We start from the raw sequence: 19,509 nt of genomic DNA, 5'->3' as shown, positions 1-19,509 counted from the left end.
TTTATGCATAGGTCTGCTCTAAAATGTGTGCTCCCTTTGTTGCTATGTCCTTGCGAAGGCTTCCTATTGATTGGCTCCAATTTCTTTATAGCTTAGGGTGTTATGCCTTCTTAATTTTGAAGCTGCTCCCTCACCATGCGAATCTCTTTATATGCCTCCAAAAACTCCTTGCTAATGGTAGCTATCAGATTGCTAGTTTTATAGAACTAGATCAAAATGAAATCCTTACCAACCTAAATATTGGGTATCATGATTATACTTATTTAAATGAGAACCACTGACAAAATCAGCTTTATATTAATCATAGTTGCTACAATTTCTACTTGACCATTGCCAGTATGAAATCTAGGATAACCCTTCAAGGAGTTTTTATTTGAGTAGTTGGGTGCATTGGAAAGCTACAGGGGAAGCTGAGATGAGATAATCAAACAACGTTACTATTCTTTCATGACTATCTTTTATGAGAGGGCGCTTTGTTTATAGATATGAGATCTTCAAGTAGTGATGAAGATGGAGATGAGAAATGAATGGTAGCCATCAACAACACTACAGTGGATTATGATACCACTTTTACGAACAAGAATAGTAATGGTCATTCAAAGAGGGATGAGAAGGGAAAATCCAACAACCTCAAGTTATATCAGTCTCGAGTAGGACTCGACCTTGGTGCCTTATATTTTTGCATATGCTCCTCTTTTCTAATGACCAACAAGAAACCCTCCACATACACTTTAGGTGCTTTAGTATTAATAAAATTTCCATAGCATCTTGAAGCAGATCATCTACCTTCAGATGCATTCCACTATGACCTAGAAAATTGGGGTCCTTTACGGAGGAAGTAGACCCTTCCAACAATGGTCTTGGTTGATTTTTAGCATTAGAAGGTTCCCTTGATTTCTTTTTCTTCCTTTTTTCTATTCCTTTTATTTCAAGATTTGCTTCTATACAACCATCTCTTGGAAAAATCCATCCATGAGATCATTCAAACCCTCTTTTGAACCACCAAGCTTACCTTCCTTAACCTTCAACTTTTTTGCAAGTTGTTGTTCAACTAGGCAAACTAACACTTGGGGAAACAAAGACTGGGCCATTGGTTTACTATCACAGGGAGACTATAAATCTTTGATTTAGGCTCATGATGAATTACTAGGCGCAAATGGTGAGCGGTCAAAGTGAGCTACTCAAAATTTGTAGATTTAAACAATGGCAAAAAAGCAATTTTTGTGAAAGTAATTAACCTAGAAAAGTGTGCAAACGGATTTGTCAAGATTTGAAAATTGGCACACTCAAAGTATTTTTAGAGTACAACACAATCGCACAATCCATTTGATCTCATCTATAATGGATTTAGAGTTATAATGTCCTGAATAGGGGTAGTGACAAATCTGTAAGTGTTGACACCAGTAAAAAGCTAGAAATTGCATTTGGAATCACGTTTGAAAATTGATCAAATAGATTCTTCATAGGCTCAAACTTGAAACATAACAAGTCTCTAACCTCTAAAATACAATGCAAAAGGAATTTTCTCATTTAGGTCAACTGATCAAAAGTTATAACATGTCAAACAAGGCTTCCTAGAATTCAGAACTAAGTGCATCAACATGACAACATTAAATGACCAACTTTGAGGGATTCAAAACCTAGACAAACGGATTCAAAATGTCTTGAAATCTAAAACATAGGCTCTCTAATATGGGCACTAAATACTTCCAAAGTGGCAAGTCATGAAATGTTACTAGGTACAAGATATTCAATGACAAACATAGCATGTTGTTATTGTTTGACAGTTAAGTGAAGATATAGATTTGACAAATAGTCAAAATGGGACTTCACGAAATGACTCAAAATAGCATTTTGTCATCATGGAACACATAGATACACTGAAAGGAAGGTGTTAGAAACATTAAACACCTCATGGAGCTCAAAGGTATAGCCAAGTACGAACTCATCACAAAATAATTATAGGGCTCGATTTTCTCAATGGTGCTCAAAATCAGGCCTTTGGTTTTGAGTGCCAACATGTGGTATGGTCTTGAAATAGGCATTTTGAAAACGTAGTTTTTAAAGATCCATACTGAAAACAAAATCTATCATATGGGTATGCAAATATAATACATATTCAAAAATTTGATTCTAAAAACATAAAAAAAATTTCTAAAGTTTTTTATATTCAATCTCTAAATGCCCCAAATTTTGACATCAATTGATGAGAAATTTCAAAAATAGGAAAAACACTTCCACTTTTTACCCAAAAGTGAGACCCAACTTCTTGTACTTAAACCATTAAATAGTGACATTCACTAAAATTTTAATAACTTTTTTAATTTTTCATATTTTGTAAATTATTTTACATGTCATCAATCCTCACACAATTATCTTAAATGAAAAAAATTTAAAATTTTTTAATTTTGATTAAATTATGGCATCTATACAAGAGATGTTTTAGAAATTAGCTTAATCGTCAATTAAAAATTAATAATAATAAAATATTCATTAAAAAAATCAAGAAAAAATATTCCCATCAATACTTGGTGTGTCAAGTAACTCCATTTAAAAGGATTCACAAGAATTCATTTAGTTGTGTCAAATTATGGTATTCGTGCATGAGTGTGGTATGGTCCTGAAACAAGCATTTTCAAAGACAGGTTTTTAAAAATCCATACCAAAAAAATTATCTATCATATGGGTATACAAATAAATTACATATTCAAAAAGAATATCCCAGGAACTACAATTTTTATTGCTGAAGTTTTCTATATTTAATCTCTAAATGCCTCAAATTTTGGCATCAATTGGCAAAATATTTCAAAAACAGGAAAAACACTTCCACTTTCTAGGCAAAAGTGATACCCAACTTCTTGCACTGACCCTTGTGCCAGCCATTAGATTTTAGACATTCCTTCATCAGTGGTTGTGTTAAAACCATTCATTGGGAGATTTTTTTTGCAACACCTAGGTTTTACTTTTCAAATGTATGGTTTATATTGATGACTAATTTTTTGTAAGCAAATCAGATTTTTCTCATATAGGTCAATTGTATAGGTGTGTGTGGGTGGGTTAATGTGCATGTTATCCCACCCTACATTTTTTGGTAGGGTTTTTTTATATCCCAAATGGAGATGAGTTGGCAAATCTAAACCAATCATAGTTTGCCACATGCTACCTAGATGTAGTCAACTAGAGGTTTAACGAAGGTAGAGTTGAAGGTAAATGTAAAGTTTGAAATATTAAAACATTTAAACTAATATCTTCAACATGGACATGTATTCTGAGATTTGAAATTTTTACAATAAAGTTGGGATGTATTGTATAGTTCAGACTATATGAAAAAGTTAAATATTTTGAACATCTAAATGGTCTATTCATGGCAAAGGGCAAAATTTTCAAACACACACCAAGGGCTTTATTTTTATCCAAAATATGAAGTATCATATGTTAATAGAAAGAGGAGAAGATGAATTTTCCAATTTTTTAGTCAAAATTTGAGTAGGTTTAACCAAGAAGAATTTATATGTGGATTAGTGAAAATAGGAAATTCTTAGTAGAACACATTTTTTCATGACGGAGCTTCAGATTTGGTTGGAAAGTAAATAGAGAAATTTGTTGGCTCCGGATTTTGGGAAAATGTTCCTAGATGTATTGTTATGCTGAAAATTTTATTTGGCATGTGTTTTGGCATAAATTTTAGCATCTTTTTTAGTTGTTTCTTTCTTCATCATTTGAGCACTTTCAACCATTTTTCAATAGCAATGATGGAGATCTAATTTTCAGTTGAAGAAAGAGAGAAGAGAGAGGCTTTGCAGTAGCATGGGATGAAGATTCAAGTGGAGATGTGTCACTTCTAGAGAAGATTTGAATTCTTCTTCATTCTCTATATCTATCTCTTTTTCTCTCATTGTAAGGGTTGGTTCTAGTTTATTGGAAGGTTTTTCCATTGATGTGATACAACCTATAGTTGGTTCCTAAGTTTTTTGAGAAAGTTCTCATTTGGGTTGCCAACATTTCTTTAGTATCTCTCTCTAGATATGAACAACATAAAAAAAATTATAGAGATAGTTCTAATCTATTTATTTGTTTCATGAGTTAATTTCATGTATCATCATGTATTTGATTCAACCAAATGAATAAAATGTAGCTAATGAGTTTATCTTCAGTCTGATTCTTGTCTCTTATTTATGTTATCTATAATTTTTAGTGGTTTGTGAACAAAGAGCACAAATCCAAATGTACTCTATTTTAGGTTGTTTGTTTTGGTATGTTTTTCTTATTATTCAAGGAGTTATGTAAATTCTTGATTTACCATAATTGAGTTGCAGATTTCATGAAGCGATAGGTCGAGTATGAGATTCTTTTTTGATACAGATGTCTAATTCACAAGGTGAATGGATAGATCTAGAGTCTTGATATATGATATTTATCAATTATTTCCAAGGATGTGTGTTAATAATTTGTGAATTTTTCCAATAGATAAGGAACTCATCAGCTATAGTATCTATATGTTTTGTTTCTCATATCTTGGTTATGCTTAAATCAATCAATATTAATCAAAGTCTTTTTCGTTTCTATTTAGGAGTTGAAAGGATTCACCTTCACTTAGCTTATCAAGTTCATAGGTCATGTTATTGGCTACTTCATGTCATTTTTTTAAATTAAAAGTAGCCAAAACAAGGGGGCTTGCCCATAGCAAAAAAATTGGTCAACTACCAGTGGAAAACCATCAAAGCTAAACTAATCCCTATTTCTACTAGAAATTTAAAAAAAAATGTTTGCAACCATAATTAATAGAGTATCAACAGGCTTAAACAAAATGATTTTTATCAAACTTAAGAAACTATAGATAAATATTAAAAAAGGCATAACAGCCTTGCAACCTAATAAGTCTAGAAACTAGCATATTAATAGGATAAAAAAGAAAAAGGAGGGAGCCCTTAAGATTTCTTGGCTTTGTCCTCCCTAGAAGGATGTTCACCCAGTCTTCCACTAGGAAGTGAAATAGCATCTTAGAGTCCTCTTTAGATAGGTCCCTTCTAGCATCCTTGAGCAAGCATAGAGTGGTGGTAGCTACATGTGTAACTTTTACTGTGAACTTGTTTAGTAGGTGCATTCTCTCCTACAGTACATGAATTTTCTCCCATGCCTCATTACTAGCCTTATGTAAACCACTCAAATGGCCATCAGTACCAATCTTTGTAGTATCCTACATAATTGTGGGCTTAGTATCATTTTTAGAAACAACCTTAACATGGGAGGAGATCATTATGGGAGAAGGCTTCATGTCCACCATATCAAGGAATTGATCCTTTGTTAGGTCCACACACCCTAGATCAACTATCGCCGAAACATGCGACACTTCCTTGTTCTCCTTACCTTCACTTGAATATGACCTAGAGGAGTCTAAAGTCTCCTCTTCCACCTCCTCCATACCTCCCACCCCAAAGTTTACCACTTTTTCTTTCCTCCTCTATTTGGGATAGCTTGAACCCTCTAAATTTGACTCCTCCTCCTACAAGACTCCCTCCTACAACTTCCTCTTAGCATTAGATTTTGCTAACCTCCCTGACCTCCACCTACCCCCTCTCCCCTTTTCCTCTAAATCCACCAACTCCTCCTTCCCTTTATCCTACCTCCCTCTTTTCAACATGGGGGAGGGATTCACCGGGGACCCACTAGGTGAAGGCTATGGGGTTGGGGCTCTTGGACTCGTGATCCTAAGGGAACCATTTTGGATTGAGGTTTTGGATAGGTAGGAATTTCAATTTCCACAATCTTGGGGGGCCTAGGGAAAGGTGTAATTGATACAGCCTGGAAAATTAAACCCTAGTGTAAAATGGTAAAATTAACCCCTTTTTCATTTTTTCTTTCACATCAACTACAGTATACTGTAATTCATGTAATAGGAAGAAAGGAAGCGAAATTGAATCTCGATGGTGAAAATGATTAAGGAGAGGAAAGTGATAGTAGTAGATTCCATACCTTCCTTCTAGGGTAAGATATTTCATCAAAGCCAAACAAACCTTGTCCCATTTGTCAGGAAGCTTCTCCCACATGAAACCACCTCTATGCTAAATTAGTTCCTCACCATCCAGAAAGAAACATTGTAGGCTCACATCATCTATCACCCTTGTCACCTTCTACCATTTCCTACCCTTCATGGCCAATCTCATCACCAAAGTAATCACCTCCTCTGAAACATGAAATGAGATACCATTTATCGTAACTATATGGTTCTCCCAAGAGTTAAAAAATTACATAGAGAAATTCTCATCATGCCCATTAAGTGCCTCCATAAATGAGACAAAACCACCCTCCTTTTGTAAGTACCACACTAGGGGCTTTCTCATAATTTCATCAATCACAAACAGTTCAATGTGCATCAAATTGCCATCCATATTTGCAGTGTTTTCCTCTCCTCTCTTTCTCTTCAGAGCCCAGACATAGTTTCTAAAAAAGACTTCACACTTACATAGAAAAACCCAAAAGTGGAGATCATAATCACAATTAATAGTAATAAGCAATAGAAGAATTTCATGTCCTTTTTATTTGCATAAGAAATAGAAGAATTAGGGTTTCAATCTACTTTATCCAGATTTAGATATATGTTTTGGCAACTAGTACCATATGAATGAATATGAGGTTCACTCACCTAGGTCTTGCAGAGCCTAAAGAAGGAGTATAGCCTTACAATTGGCCTTGATGTTTGAATAGGTATGTTGAACATGGGAATTAGCTACCTCTATATGTGTTTGTTCCTATCATGGAGTTTTTCAAAAGATGTTAATTCAAGAACCAACAAAATGGTGACTCTACTAGAGAAGTGTTCAATCTTTATGATAGACAAACCTTGAGAATCTGGAAAGAAATTCAATATAATAGAAAGAAATCCATGAAACAATTTGTAGCAATACATTTTCTTATGTGATATTTAGTTTCTTACTCACAAATTATGCATTCCAATGGATACCTTATTCATTGACAACAATACTTTTGAATAATTGCAATGATTTCTATATTGAGATCATTTGAAGTTTTGCAAAGTTGCTATCAGAATTTAGAATTGATGTTAAGTTTCTTTCACTTTGTGAAGATTATAAAATTCTAAAGTTGTTAATTTTTTTTTGAATTCCTACTATAAATTTTGGACCAGCTTGTTATATTGTGCAAGTTGGGAAAATATTTTCTCACTAAATGAGTGGTGACTCGAAGTTATATCTTTGTACTAGTGCATTGTGAAGTTGAAGGTATTATGAAGGATATGACAATTGGAATGTAGATTTGAAGAAATGATCTAAAGTTCTTTGAAATGATTGAAAGGATAATGTGAGATGTTATGCAAGAGTTACTAAATTAGGATAGGATTTGAATCTACTATTGTTTGCAATAATTAAGTGGTTTGCACATCACATATTAAAGTATTTTCCACTTTCATGATATTTCTTTTCCATATAAGTAAGTTTTATTGGAAATATAGATGGAGTAATTAAGAAGGGGGGTGAATTAGTTACCACAAAAAAAAATCCACAGATCCCTTAGATGTCTTATAAAACTAGTTAATGCTATCACTCGGTAGCCATACAAGAAAATGTTCTAACTTGGTAGATGTACTATATGTTATCTATAATAGATCTTAAAAATTCATAGTGATTAACATGCATGCATAAAAGAAATGACATGAACACAAGAGACACTAGATTTAACGTGGAAGCCTAATATGAGAAAAACCACCAAGTAACTAGTTACTAATTTTCACTCTTCTGAAGTGAGCTCTATTAGGAGCCAACCCTATTAAATGTTACCAAATACATTGTTAGGTGTCACCTTGTTAGAGGATTTACAAAATGGCTATTAAACCAACTCTATTAAGAGATTTAGGAATCACTTCTACAATGGTGAGAAAGTAACAATGAAGTGAACTGAATGAGATGCAACTAAATTTTGCTAATATAGATCTCTATTCTACTTCACTAGATCCTCTCTAATTGAATACAACTTTGCTACTCATCAAGGTTATCTGATCCTTCTTAAAAATTTGCTTACACTTTCCTCTTCACACAATCAACTCACTTACATGCTCACTCATTACAATTTAGAATTCACAACTTGACTTTTTATTTATACCTTACAAATTATCCAGTCAGCTCATTTACAAGTTATAATTACCAATAATCATTACATTAGTCAGCTACAAACATTACGTAAAAAAATTAAACATTATTTCCCAAAATAATGAAATCCTTCATTGGCAAACCTTGTTCAGTAGACACTGCTCCATAAATGATTTCTATTGTTAACCAACTGAAGCTCAGTAAACAATGCAAACTCTGCAAAATCTTTTGTAGACTGAGCGAACTTTGTAAACATTGACTTTCCCTCATTGACCTTGTGAGCTTGGTAGAAACTTACTTCTGCCATAGAAACCTTCAATGCTTGAGTGAGCTCGGTAGAAACTATTTCCATAGAGTAACTTGTAGGAACACTTGGTAGACTCTGTAATTCACTTTGTTGACCAACTGAGTTTAGTAGACTTTGTCTGATAACTAATATGACATTTGTGTAACATCAAAGACAGCACACAATTGATCAATTGTACCCAATAATCTCCCTCTTTGACATTGATGGCAAAACAACATGTCATAACACAATGAAATTTGAAAACAAGTCTTTTTATTATAGAACATTTCTCCCTCTTAGATTTTATGCCCCAAATTTCTCTAATATAGTAATCTCCCTCTATGAAGGAATTACATATCTTCTTTTCGAACAATGAACTCTCCACAATCAAATTCAAATTTCAAAAATATATGATAGTATACTCTCCTTGTTTGACAACACATGCCAAAGACAACACCAACCAAATGAGTAACAATGTACCTTGAGTACTGATTCATATGCAAAGTTTTCATGACTATGCTACATCAACTGATAGATCTTCAAATTGGTACCTATTGATGCATCACTAATACTTCATTTTAGTGAGCCTCAAATAGGGGAATGACCCCTAAATTACCTCTTAGATACAAGAATGAATCCTTAGGTAATGGTTTGGTGAATATTTTAGCAATCTATTCCTTTGTATGGACATATTCCAATCTAATCTCCTTATCTTATACCAATTCTCTAACAAAATGATATTTTATTGCAATGTCCTTGGTTTTGGAATGCATCACTAGATTTTTAGATATGTTAGTTACACTTGTATTTTCACAAACCATAACAACTAATTCTTTCATCTCAACTTTCATGCCTTCCAATAACTGCTTAAACCAAACAATATTAGAATAGTTCAGTATTGCTGCAACATACTCTACTTCTGTTGTGGATTGGGATGTGTAATTTTACTTTTTTCTTGTTCAAGAAACTAACCTTTTTCCAAGAAAGAATGCTCCACCACTTTTACTCTTTCTATCATCAATATTTCCTGCCCAATCTACATTAGTAAACACTTTCAAGTCCATCTTAGCTCCAAATTTATACCACAATCCATAATCTTCAGTGCCTTTTAGGTATCTCATGATCCTTTTGATTGTCATCATGTGATTTTCTGTTGGTTTTGCTGAAAATCTTGCTACAATACCAATTGCAAAAGCAATATCAGGCCTTGTATGATCTACATACTACAACTTTCCAATCATTGATCTATATAATGTCTGATCTACCTCTTTTGATTTATCATCCTTTGTAAGCTCTAGTCCAGTACACATGAGAGTCCCAACTAGTTTACAATCTTCCATTCCAAAAAGTTTAAGTATCTCCTTGATGTATTTAGATTGATTGATGTAGATACCATTCATGCTTTGCTAAATTTGTAGACCAACAAAGAATTTAATCTCACCAAACATTAACATCTCAAATTCCTTTATCATTTGTTCTAAAAATTCTATGCATAGAACATCATTCCCTATAAACAAAGTATCATCCACAACTATTTTTGCCAAAATAATCTTGTTATCCAGTCCTTCCTTGATATACAAGCTACTTTTATCATTAGTTCTTTGAAAACCAATTTGAATAAGATAGTTATGCAATTTTTCATACCATGCTCTAGGGGCTTGTTTTAGACCATACAATGCTTTGTGTAATTTTTCGACCATGTTCTTCTTATCTAGATCAACAAAACCTTCAAGTTGCTCAATGTAGACTTCTTCATCTAGAATACCATTGAAAAATTTAGATTTGACATCCATTTGATATACCTTAAATCCTTTGTGTGCAACATATGCAAGTAAGGTCTTGACACCTTCTAGTCTTGCAACAGGAGCAAAAGTCTCTCCATATCTATTCCTTCTTCTTGAGAGTAGCCTTTACATACTAGTATGGCTTTGTTTCTTGATACCTTACCATCTTTATTCAACTTATTTTTTAATACCCACTTAGTTCTAATCACATTTTTCTCTTTAGGCCTAGGTACAACAGTCCACATTTTGTTCTTTTCTATTTGCTCTATCTCTTCATTCATAGCCTCAATCCAACTTTCATTTTCTAATGCATCTTTGACATTTCTAGGTTCAAAATCAGCAAGTAAACAAGTACCTTTTAGCTTACTTCTTGTCATAGTACTTTTAGATTTGTCTCCAATAATTTGATCTGGTGCATAATGTCTCCTGACATACTTTGCTAATATAGGCTCCTTGCCTTTTGACTAAGTTCCAATGTCTTCATTTTGAGTTTCAACTTCTAGCTCTAGTTGATCTTTCTATTGCTCAGGTCCTTCAGACTTGGTAGGCATTAGCTCGGTAGCGTTTGAATGTGACTTATGTTCTTGCAACTCGGTTTGAACTTCTTGCAATTTGGTGGTTAAAGACTTGGGAGTAGAAATTTTCTGATTGATAGATGTATCTGGCACTGTATCAGGTTTAATGAAAGCAAATCTCTTGTAATCTTTTAGTTCCTTTTTGCTTTATTCTTCAGTCCTTTTTGCAAACTTGTCATTTTTCACATGTATAGTTTCTACGACTTTGTGACTAGACAAATTTAAACATCTATATGCCTTACTTTTGCAAGAATATCCCAAAATATGCCTTCATCACCCTTCACATCAAATTTACCTTTTCTAGATTTTTTCAAAATATAATATTTTCTTCCAAATACTTTTAGGTAACTTACATTGGGTTTATAGCCATACTGTAACTCACAGTGGGTTTTGAACGAGTCCTTCTTCAATTGTACTTGGTTCAAGGTCTAAACTATAGTGTCGATAGCTTCCTTCTAGTATTTGATAGAAATGTTCTTTTTAGTCATTAGAGTTCTTGCATAGTCCATGATAGATCTATTCCTACTTTTAGCTATTCTATTTTGCTTGGGAGTTTTAGGGGCTGATACCTATCTTTTGATTCTTATTTCAATGCAAAAGTTATTGAATTCATCGGAGATGAATTCACCACCTCTGTCTGACATCAAGAATTTTAGTCTTTTCCCTATGTCCTTCTCTACTTTGGCCAAATACCTTTTGAACTTTTCAAATGCTTCTAATTTCTCTCTCAGATACATGATAGTCATCATTCTAGAGTAATCATCAACAAAAAGAATGAAGAACTTTTCTGCAATATAGCTCTCAATTCCAATAGGTCAACACAAATTAGTATGCACAATTTTAAAAATTTATTTAGACTAATAGTTTTTACTTTTAAAGCTAGTCTTTCCCATCTTACCAATTTGAAAATTCTTGCATAGACCAACATCAGGTTTCTTTATACTAGGAATGCCTCTTACTTTACTGAATTTTCTTATTTTCACCAAGTTATCAAAATTCACATGACATAACCTTCTATACCATAACCAACTTTCTTCAACTTGAGCATTCACCAAGTTCAAGATGTAACAAGTTACCTTTTATTTGTATGCTAGATCCAATCAACTTTCCTTTGTCATCCAGCAATCTTGCCTTGCCATGTATGAATTCCACTTTGAATCCAATATTGATTAGCTATGTCACACTCAACAAATTTTGTTTTAGTCCTTCAACCCTATAGGCATTATCACATACAAGCTCTTTGGTTAGTGAGATTCTTCCTCTTCCTTTTATACAACAAGGTTCATTATTGCCAAACCTCACCCTACCACCATCATAGTCTTCAAAATATTCAAACTTTGTTTTGTAACCAACCATATAATGTGAACAACCACTATCTATGATCCATGTATAATTTTTTCTCACATGAGAGATACGTGCCATATTATCTTCCTCTTCATTATTAGATTCATCCTTCACAGCAATGTAAACAATTTCCTCTTCACTATTGTCAAAATCCTTATAATCTTTAGCCATAAAACATGTTTTCTTACCTTTGTCCTTGAACGATTTGAAATCTTTATTTCCATTGCACTTGTGACCTTTCTTTTCATCCTTATTTTTTTCTTGTTTGGGCACCTAGCAACAATATGACCAATTTCCTCACATGAAAAATAGATTAGAGGAACCTTACCTTTATATTTCCCTTTTCCTCTAGAATATTTCCTTGCAAGTAGAGCTTCAACCACCTCAAGATCACTATCAAAACTCTGTTCTAATTCTTCTTCACTTTTTGACTAAGAATTATTTATCATCTTTCCCTTTTCCTTGAGTGAAAGCTTGGCTTCAAATATTGATTCACTATTCTTGGAAGCTGGAACATAGTTGTCATAGTTATCTAGCTCAAATGCAATCAATCTTCCTACTATGGCCTCCAAATTTATGTTATGATTTGATTCACATCTTAGTTCTTGAATTGTAAACAATCTAATTGCATAAATGGGAAGCAATGTTCTAAGAACTTTACTTACAACTATTTCCTCTTTGATATCTCCTCCAAAAGCCTTGATTGCACTGATGCTTGCTTTGACTCTTTCAACATACTTGGCAATGTTTTCATCCTCTCTCATCCTCATCTAATCAAATTGTCCTCTTAGACTTTCTACTTTGGCTCTCCTCACATTTTCGTCACCTCCATAGATTTCTTTTAGCTTGTTTCACATTTCAAAGGCAGTTTTGTAGTCCTTGATATCATCAAATTCTTCATAGATTAAGGCATATGCAATATCTATCATCATGGTGTTATGAGTCTTCTTCTCAGCATGCCATTAATTGATAGTGTACCAGTAGGAGTTACATATGCTTCATCAAGATATTTCAATCCTATATCTCCAATGGAAGATAGATGGAATCTCATGAAACCTTGCAATGCTGAAAAATTATCTCTATTAAGCCTTGGAATTTCCATCTTGTAAGACATCTTGATCTTTAGCTTAGATCCTTGAAATCCTTCTTGCAAGCACCAAAAGCTCTGATACTAATTTTTGGAAATAAAGATGGAGTAACTAAGAGGGGGGGGGGGGAATCAATTATCATAAAAACAAATCCATAGATCCCTTAGATGTCTTATAAAACTAGTTACTTCTATCACTTAGTAGCCATACAAAAAAATGCTACAACTTGGTAGATGTACTGTATGTTATCTTTCAAAAATATTAAATATTCACAATGATTAACATGCATGCATAAAAGAAATAAAATGAACATAAGAGACACCAGATTTAATGTGAAAACCTTATATGGGAAAAATCACCGAGTAACTAGTTACTAATTTTCACTCTTTTAAAGTGAGCTCTGTTAGGAGCCAATCCTATTAAAGATTACAAAACACACTATTAGGCATGACCTTGTTAGAGGATTTAATCACCCTACTAGGAGTGGCCTTGCTAGAGGACTTTAGAACAATTCAATGGAACTATCACCTTGTTAGAGGATTTACAAAATGGTGTGAAGAACCTCCTTATAGCAATATCGTGAGAATGCTCGAAATAACAGAATACAAAGTGATAGCAGAACTCAGAATGAATCTACTGATCGCAGGCCACTTCGAGGGAGTAACCTCCTTTGAGCAAGCTCAATACAATAAATTCGTCCGTGCTCATCAAGGGCCTCAACCTATTCTTATATACTGGGTACGATCTAGAAAAGTAATACTACCTATGCATGTGGGATAATAAAATATACTCACGGGACGACTTACAAAGCATATGCGTCCAACAACACTACTCTAACAAAATAAACAGAAGGAACACACAGGTTCCTAACATCCCCTCTCCCTTAGAAAAAAGCTTTGTCCTCAAAGCTTAAGGTGTGGAAATTATTGTTGAATCTGAAGAAGGGGTTCCCAGGTAGCATCCTCTGGTTGCATGCCATGCCACTGAATCAAGACCTCAGAGATGGAGCGAGAGCGAAGCTGGCAAGTGCGCTGGTCAATGATTGCCACCGGCTCCAGGATAATGGATCCTTCCGTATCCATTTCAGGGAGAGTAGTTTGTGCTCTGACAGTGGTACCCATAACTTTCTTTAGACAAGAAACATGAAAGACTGGATGAATGCGGGAAGAAGGAGGAAGTTCCAGTTTATAAGCAACTGAACCAATCTTCTGCAGAACCTTATAAGGCCCATAAAATTTTGGGGCCAGCTTATGAAGCCCTTTCAGCTTTAGGGAGGATTGTTTGTATGGCTGTAGACGAAGAAAAACCATATCCCCAACTTGAAATGAGCGCTCAGAACGGTGTTGATCTGCTTGCTGTTTCATCCGATTACGGGCCATGTGAAGATTATCCTGTAAGGTACGAAGAATCTGATCCCTACTGCGGAGAACTATGTCAACTGCCTGGACTGGTGAGCTGTTGGGAGTGTAGGGAAGAAGCACTGGAGGTGCCTGACCATAGACTGCTTCATATGGAGTCATTTTAGAGGCAGTGTGGTAAGAGGTATTGTACCACCATTCAGCTAAAGGGAGCCACTTGGCCCACTGATGTTGCTGTTCGGAAGTGAAGCAACGAAGATAAGTTTCCAAGCATTTATTGACAATTTCAGTTTGACCATCAGTTTGTGGGTGATAGCCCGAACTCATCTTCAGTTTGGTGCCAGTTTTCTGAAACAGTTCAGTCCAAAAATGACTGGTAAAAGTTGCATCACGATCAGAGACAATGGAAGAAGGGAGTCCATGAAGATGAAATATCTGGTCCATGAAGATTTGTGCAACAGAGGAGGCAGTATAGGGGTGGCTGAGGGCACAAAAATGACTATATTTCGAGAGACGATCAACCACAACCAAGATCACTGTCTTACCACCGGATTTAGGAAGCCCTTCAATGAAATCCATAGAAATATCAGTCCAAATCCGTGTAGGAATGGGCAATGGTTCGAGCAAGCCAGGAAGGAGGGTCGTTTCACCCTTGTGGCGTTGGCAAGTATCACATTCAGCCACCATCTGTTGAATCGTCTGTTTCATCCCTTTCCAAAAGAAGTTTCTCCTTGCTCGCTCATAAGTTTTGAGGAAGCCTGAGTGCCCTGCTGAAGGAGAAGCATGGAGTTCATAAAAAATAGCCTGATGTAGAGCTGGGTTCTGAGGAAGCACTAGCCGACCCTTGTATCGAAGAGAAGCACCATCCCAAGAGTAATGTGGTATAGCAGAAGGATTATTGGCTAGCTGGTGAATGATTTGAGATAAAGAAGAGTCACTGTCATAGCCCTGCTGAACAGACGCTAACCAATTGGGAATGGGCATAGAAATAGCGGAAAGGGAAGCTTGATTATCAAATGTGCGAGAAAGAGCATCTGCCACAATATTCTCCTTACCCTTCTTGTATGTGATCTCATAATCATACCCCATGAGTTTGCTGACCCATTTCTGTTGTGTAGGAGAGGATACCCATTGTTCCAGGAAGTATTTCAGACTTTGGTGATCGGTTCTGATGGAAAAATGACTCCCTAAGAGGTATGGACGCCACTTCTGTACAGCATGCAAAATAGCCATCATTTCTTTTTCATAAGTAGAGAGGGCTAGATTCTTACCAGAGAGGGCTTTGCTAGTGAATGCAATAGGATGGTCATCTTGCAGGAGAACAGCACCCAATCCATTGCTGCAAGCATCACTCTCAATAGTGAAGGGTTTGGAAAAATCTGGCATCGCGAGAACAGGTGTACTGCACATAGCCTGTTTCAGTTGTTCAAATGCAGTCTCAGCAACAGGGGTCCAGGAGAAGGCATCCTTTTTTAACAGAGCTGTCAATGGTGCTGCAATTTTCCCGTAATCTTTGACAAACTTGCGGTAGTAGCCAGTCAACCCCAAAAAACCCCGAAGGCTCTTGAGAGTTTTAGGATGCGGCCAAGTTTTCATGGCATCTATTTTTGTAGGATCCACCCGCACTCCATGGTGTGCAACAATATGCCCGAGATACTCCACTTCCTCCTGGCCAAACACACATTTAGATAGTTTTGCACAGAGTTGATGATCAGAGAGAAGTTGCAAGACAAGCTCCAGATGATGGAGATGCTCAGCCCAAGTTTTGCTATATATGAGGATATCATCAAAGAAGACCAGAATGAATTTCCGGAGGTATGGTCAAAATATGTTATTCATCACTGCTTGAAATGTTGAAGGAGCATTCGTGAGGCCAAAGGGCATGACTAAAAATTCATAGTGACCATCATGTGTGCGGAAGGCAGTTTTAGGTATATCCTCCTCATTAACCTGAATTTGATGATACCCAGAACGAAGATCTAACTTGGAGAAAAAATGAGCCCCATGAAGTTCATCAAGAAGTTCATCAACAACTGGAATGGGAAACTTGTCCTTTATAGTGAGATGATTAAGTGCTCGGAAATCAATGCAGAGTCGCCATGACCCATCTTTTTTGCGAACAAGCAGAATTGGAGAAGAAAAGGAACTGGTACTAGGGAGAATAATTCCTTGCTTCAGTAAGTCACGGACAAGTATCTCGATTTTGGTCTTCTGATGAAATGGGTAGCGGTAGGGCCTGATGTTGGGCGGAACACTGCCAGGAAGGAGTTGAATACGGTGGTCCTCTGGAAGAGAAGGAGGTAATCCCACAGGTTCAGCAAATATACCAGAATACTTGTCCAAAATGTGTTGGAGATCGGCAGGAGTGCTAGAGACTGCTGATGGCTGCATCTGAATGGAATGGAGCTGAGCGATGACACCATGTGAATTCTTCTTAAGAAGTTTTTCCATACGGTGTGAACTGATGATGCTGAGAGACCCTGGTTGTAAGCCTTTCAAAGTGTGTTGGTGCCCCTCGGCTGAAAACTGCATCCAAAGTTCAGCAAAATCCCAGAGAATGGGGCCAAGAGTGCGTAACCATTGGGCACCCAAAACCACATCACAGCCACCTAAGGGTAAGGCAAACATGTCAGAGCGCATGTTATAATCTCCAATAGAGAGACGCACATTGCGACATTTCCTTTTACAAGGTAAAGTGCCCCCATTGGCAATCATGACTTCAAAGCTAGAGCAGGGATGGATAAAGCAATCAGCCTGTTTGGCTATTCGTGGATCAATGAAGTTATGAGTGCTACCAGAATCAATGAGTATAGTAAGAGGGATCTTCTTGAAGAAACCCTGGACCCGCATGGTTTGTGGAGTAGTGACTCCTGCCAAAGCATGGACAGATATCTCTGGTGGAGCTTCTGGTGAAGGAGGTTCAGGCTGGTGAGGCTCAACCTCATCATCCACTGTTTCCTGAGCATCTACATATTCTTCCAGTTCCGGTGGAGAATCCACGTCCAAGAGATAGAGCTTTTGCTGAACACATCTATGGCCTCGAGACCATTTCTCATCACAATTATAACAAAGCCCTTTGTCTCGCCTGACTCGCATCTCTGTTTCAGACAAGTGCTTGATCGGAGTAGTTCTGGGAGCTGGTATGACTGGAGGGTTGTGAGAACCTGTATTTCTGAATGGAACAAAATTAGATCTAGAGCGTTGTAGAGCACTAATCTTGTCTTCCGCTAACTTAGCCAACCCAAGGGCTTCCATCATTGTAGTAGGTCGAAACATTTTGACTTCTGAGCGAAGTGCATCCTTCAGACCACTGACAAAACAACTACGGAAGAATTCATCAGACAAGCCCTCTGTGTGATTAGCTAATTTTTCAAACTCTGTCTGGTATTCTCTTACAGTGCCTGTTTGACGCAGTTTAGTTAGTGCTCCTGTGAAATCATCAAAGGAACTAGGGCCAAAGCGCTCCAAAATGAGGGTGCACAATTCTCTCCACGTTGGGTCTACATTAGCCTTGATGTACCAACGGAACCATTGAAGAGCTTCATGTTCCAAATGAAAAGATGCAAGGGGGACTTTGTGGTTATCCAAAGTATTATGCAAGCTGAAATACTGCTCTGCCCTATAGATCCATCCAGTCGGATCAGAACCATCGAAGCGTGGAAAATCAAGCTTTGGTCCACGGAAATTGCCAGAAGAGGACCCAGTATCTCCTGAATGGTTTTGGCTCATGGCTGACTGCTGAAAGTTAAGACCCAGAATTTTGTCATCCAGATCTTGAAGTTTGGTTTTGAGGGATGCAATTTCCTTTTCCATGATTTTTGCTCCTGTACGCGTAACAACCATAAAACAAGGTTTTTTTTTTTTTTTTTTTTTTTTTTTTTGGAATGGGTAGAAGATGAGAAACAAAAACTTTTTTAGTTACGGCAAACTTGGATTTGGGTAAAACTCATATAGGAAATGGGTGTTCGACGGGTGGTGGGAGACTATCTAGGGACAAGGGAAAAAGAAAAATGAGGGTTTCAAGGGTAGGGAGGCGAAATGAGGCGAACAATCCAAGAGGGATAAGGGAGCAAAATGAGGAATTGAATCTTGTGGCTCAGTTTGGTGGCGATTGGATGAGAGGTGAAAAAGATAGGGCAAACCCTAAAATTAGATAAATGAGGGATTTAGGGCTTCGATATGTAAAATTTGGGGTTGGGTCGCCAAGGAAGGAAGTATGCGAAATGATATTGCAGACGTTCTGCGGAAGTATGAGCAGAAACAGAAAGCAAACAAGGAAGCTACGACTAAAAAACAGAAAAATTTTTACTTTTTTTTTTTTTTTTCTTTTTTTTGGACAGTCGACTTAGAAAAATTCACTCACAGACAGAACAACTGAAAAAAGTTATTGCAATAACAAGAGATATTAGAAGTGAGAGGAACCTGAAGGCCACGACAGAAAAAAAAATTTGATGTAATTTCCACCCAGCGAGCCCAAGAGAGTGCTCTGATACCAGATGTGAAGAACCTCCTTATAGCAATATCGTGAGAATGCTCGAAATAACAGAATACAAAGTGATAGCAAAACTCAGAATGAATCTACTGATCGCAGGCCACTTCGAGGGGGTAACCTCCTTTGAGCAAGCTCAATACAATAAATTTGTCCGTGCTCATCAAGGGCCTCAACCTATTCTTATATACTGGGTACGATCTAGAAAAGTAATACTACCTATGCATGTGGGATAATAAAATATACTCACGGGGCGACTTACAAAGCATATGCGTCCAACAACACTACTCTAACAAAATAAACAGAAGGAACACACAGGTTCCTAACAAATGGCTATTGAACCAAATCTGTTAAGAGATTTAGGAATAACTGTTACAATGGTGAGAAAGTAACAATGAAGTGACCTGAATGAGATGCAACTAAATTGTGCTAATACAGATCTCTATTCTACTTCACTATATCCTCTCTGATCGAATACATCTT

Source organism: Cupressus sempervirens, chromosome 3 (assembly GCF_028749045.1).
Source record: "Cupressus sempervirens isolate cs-2001-9-10 chromosome 3, ASM2874904v1, whole genome shotgun sequence".
Lineage (NCBI taxonomy): Eukaryota > Viridiplantae > Streptophyta > Pinopsida > Cupressales > Cupressaceae > Cupressus > Cupressus sempervirens.
This window is presented reverse-complemented; position numbering follows the sequence as displayed.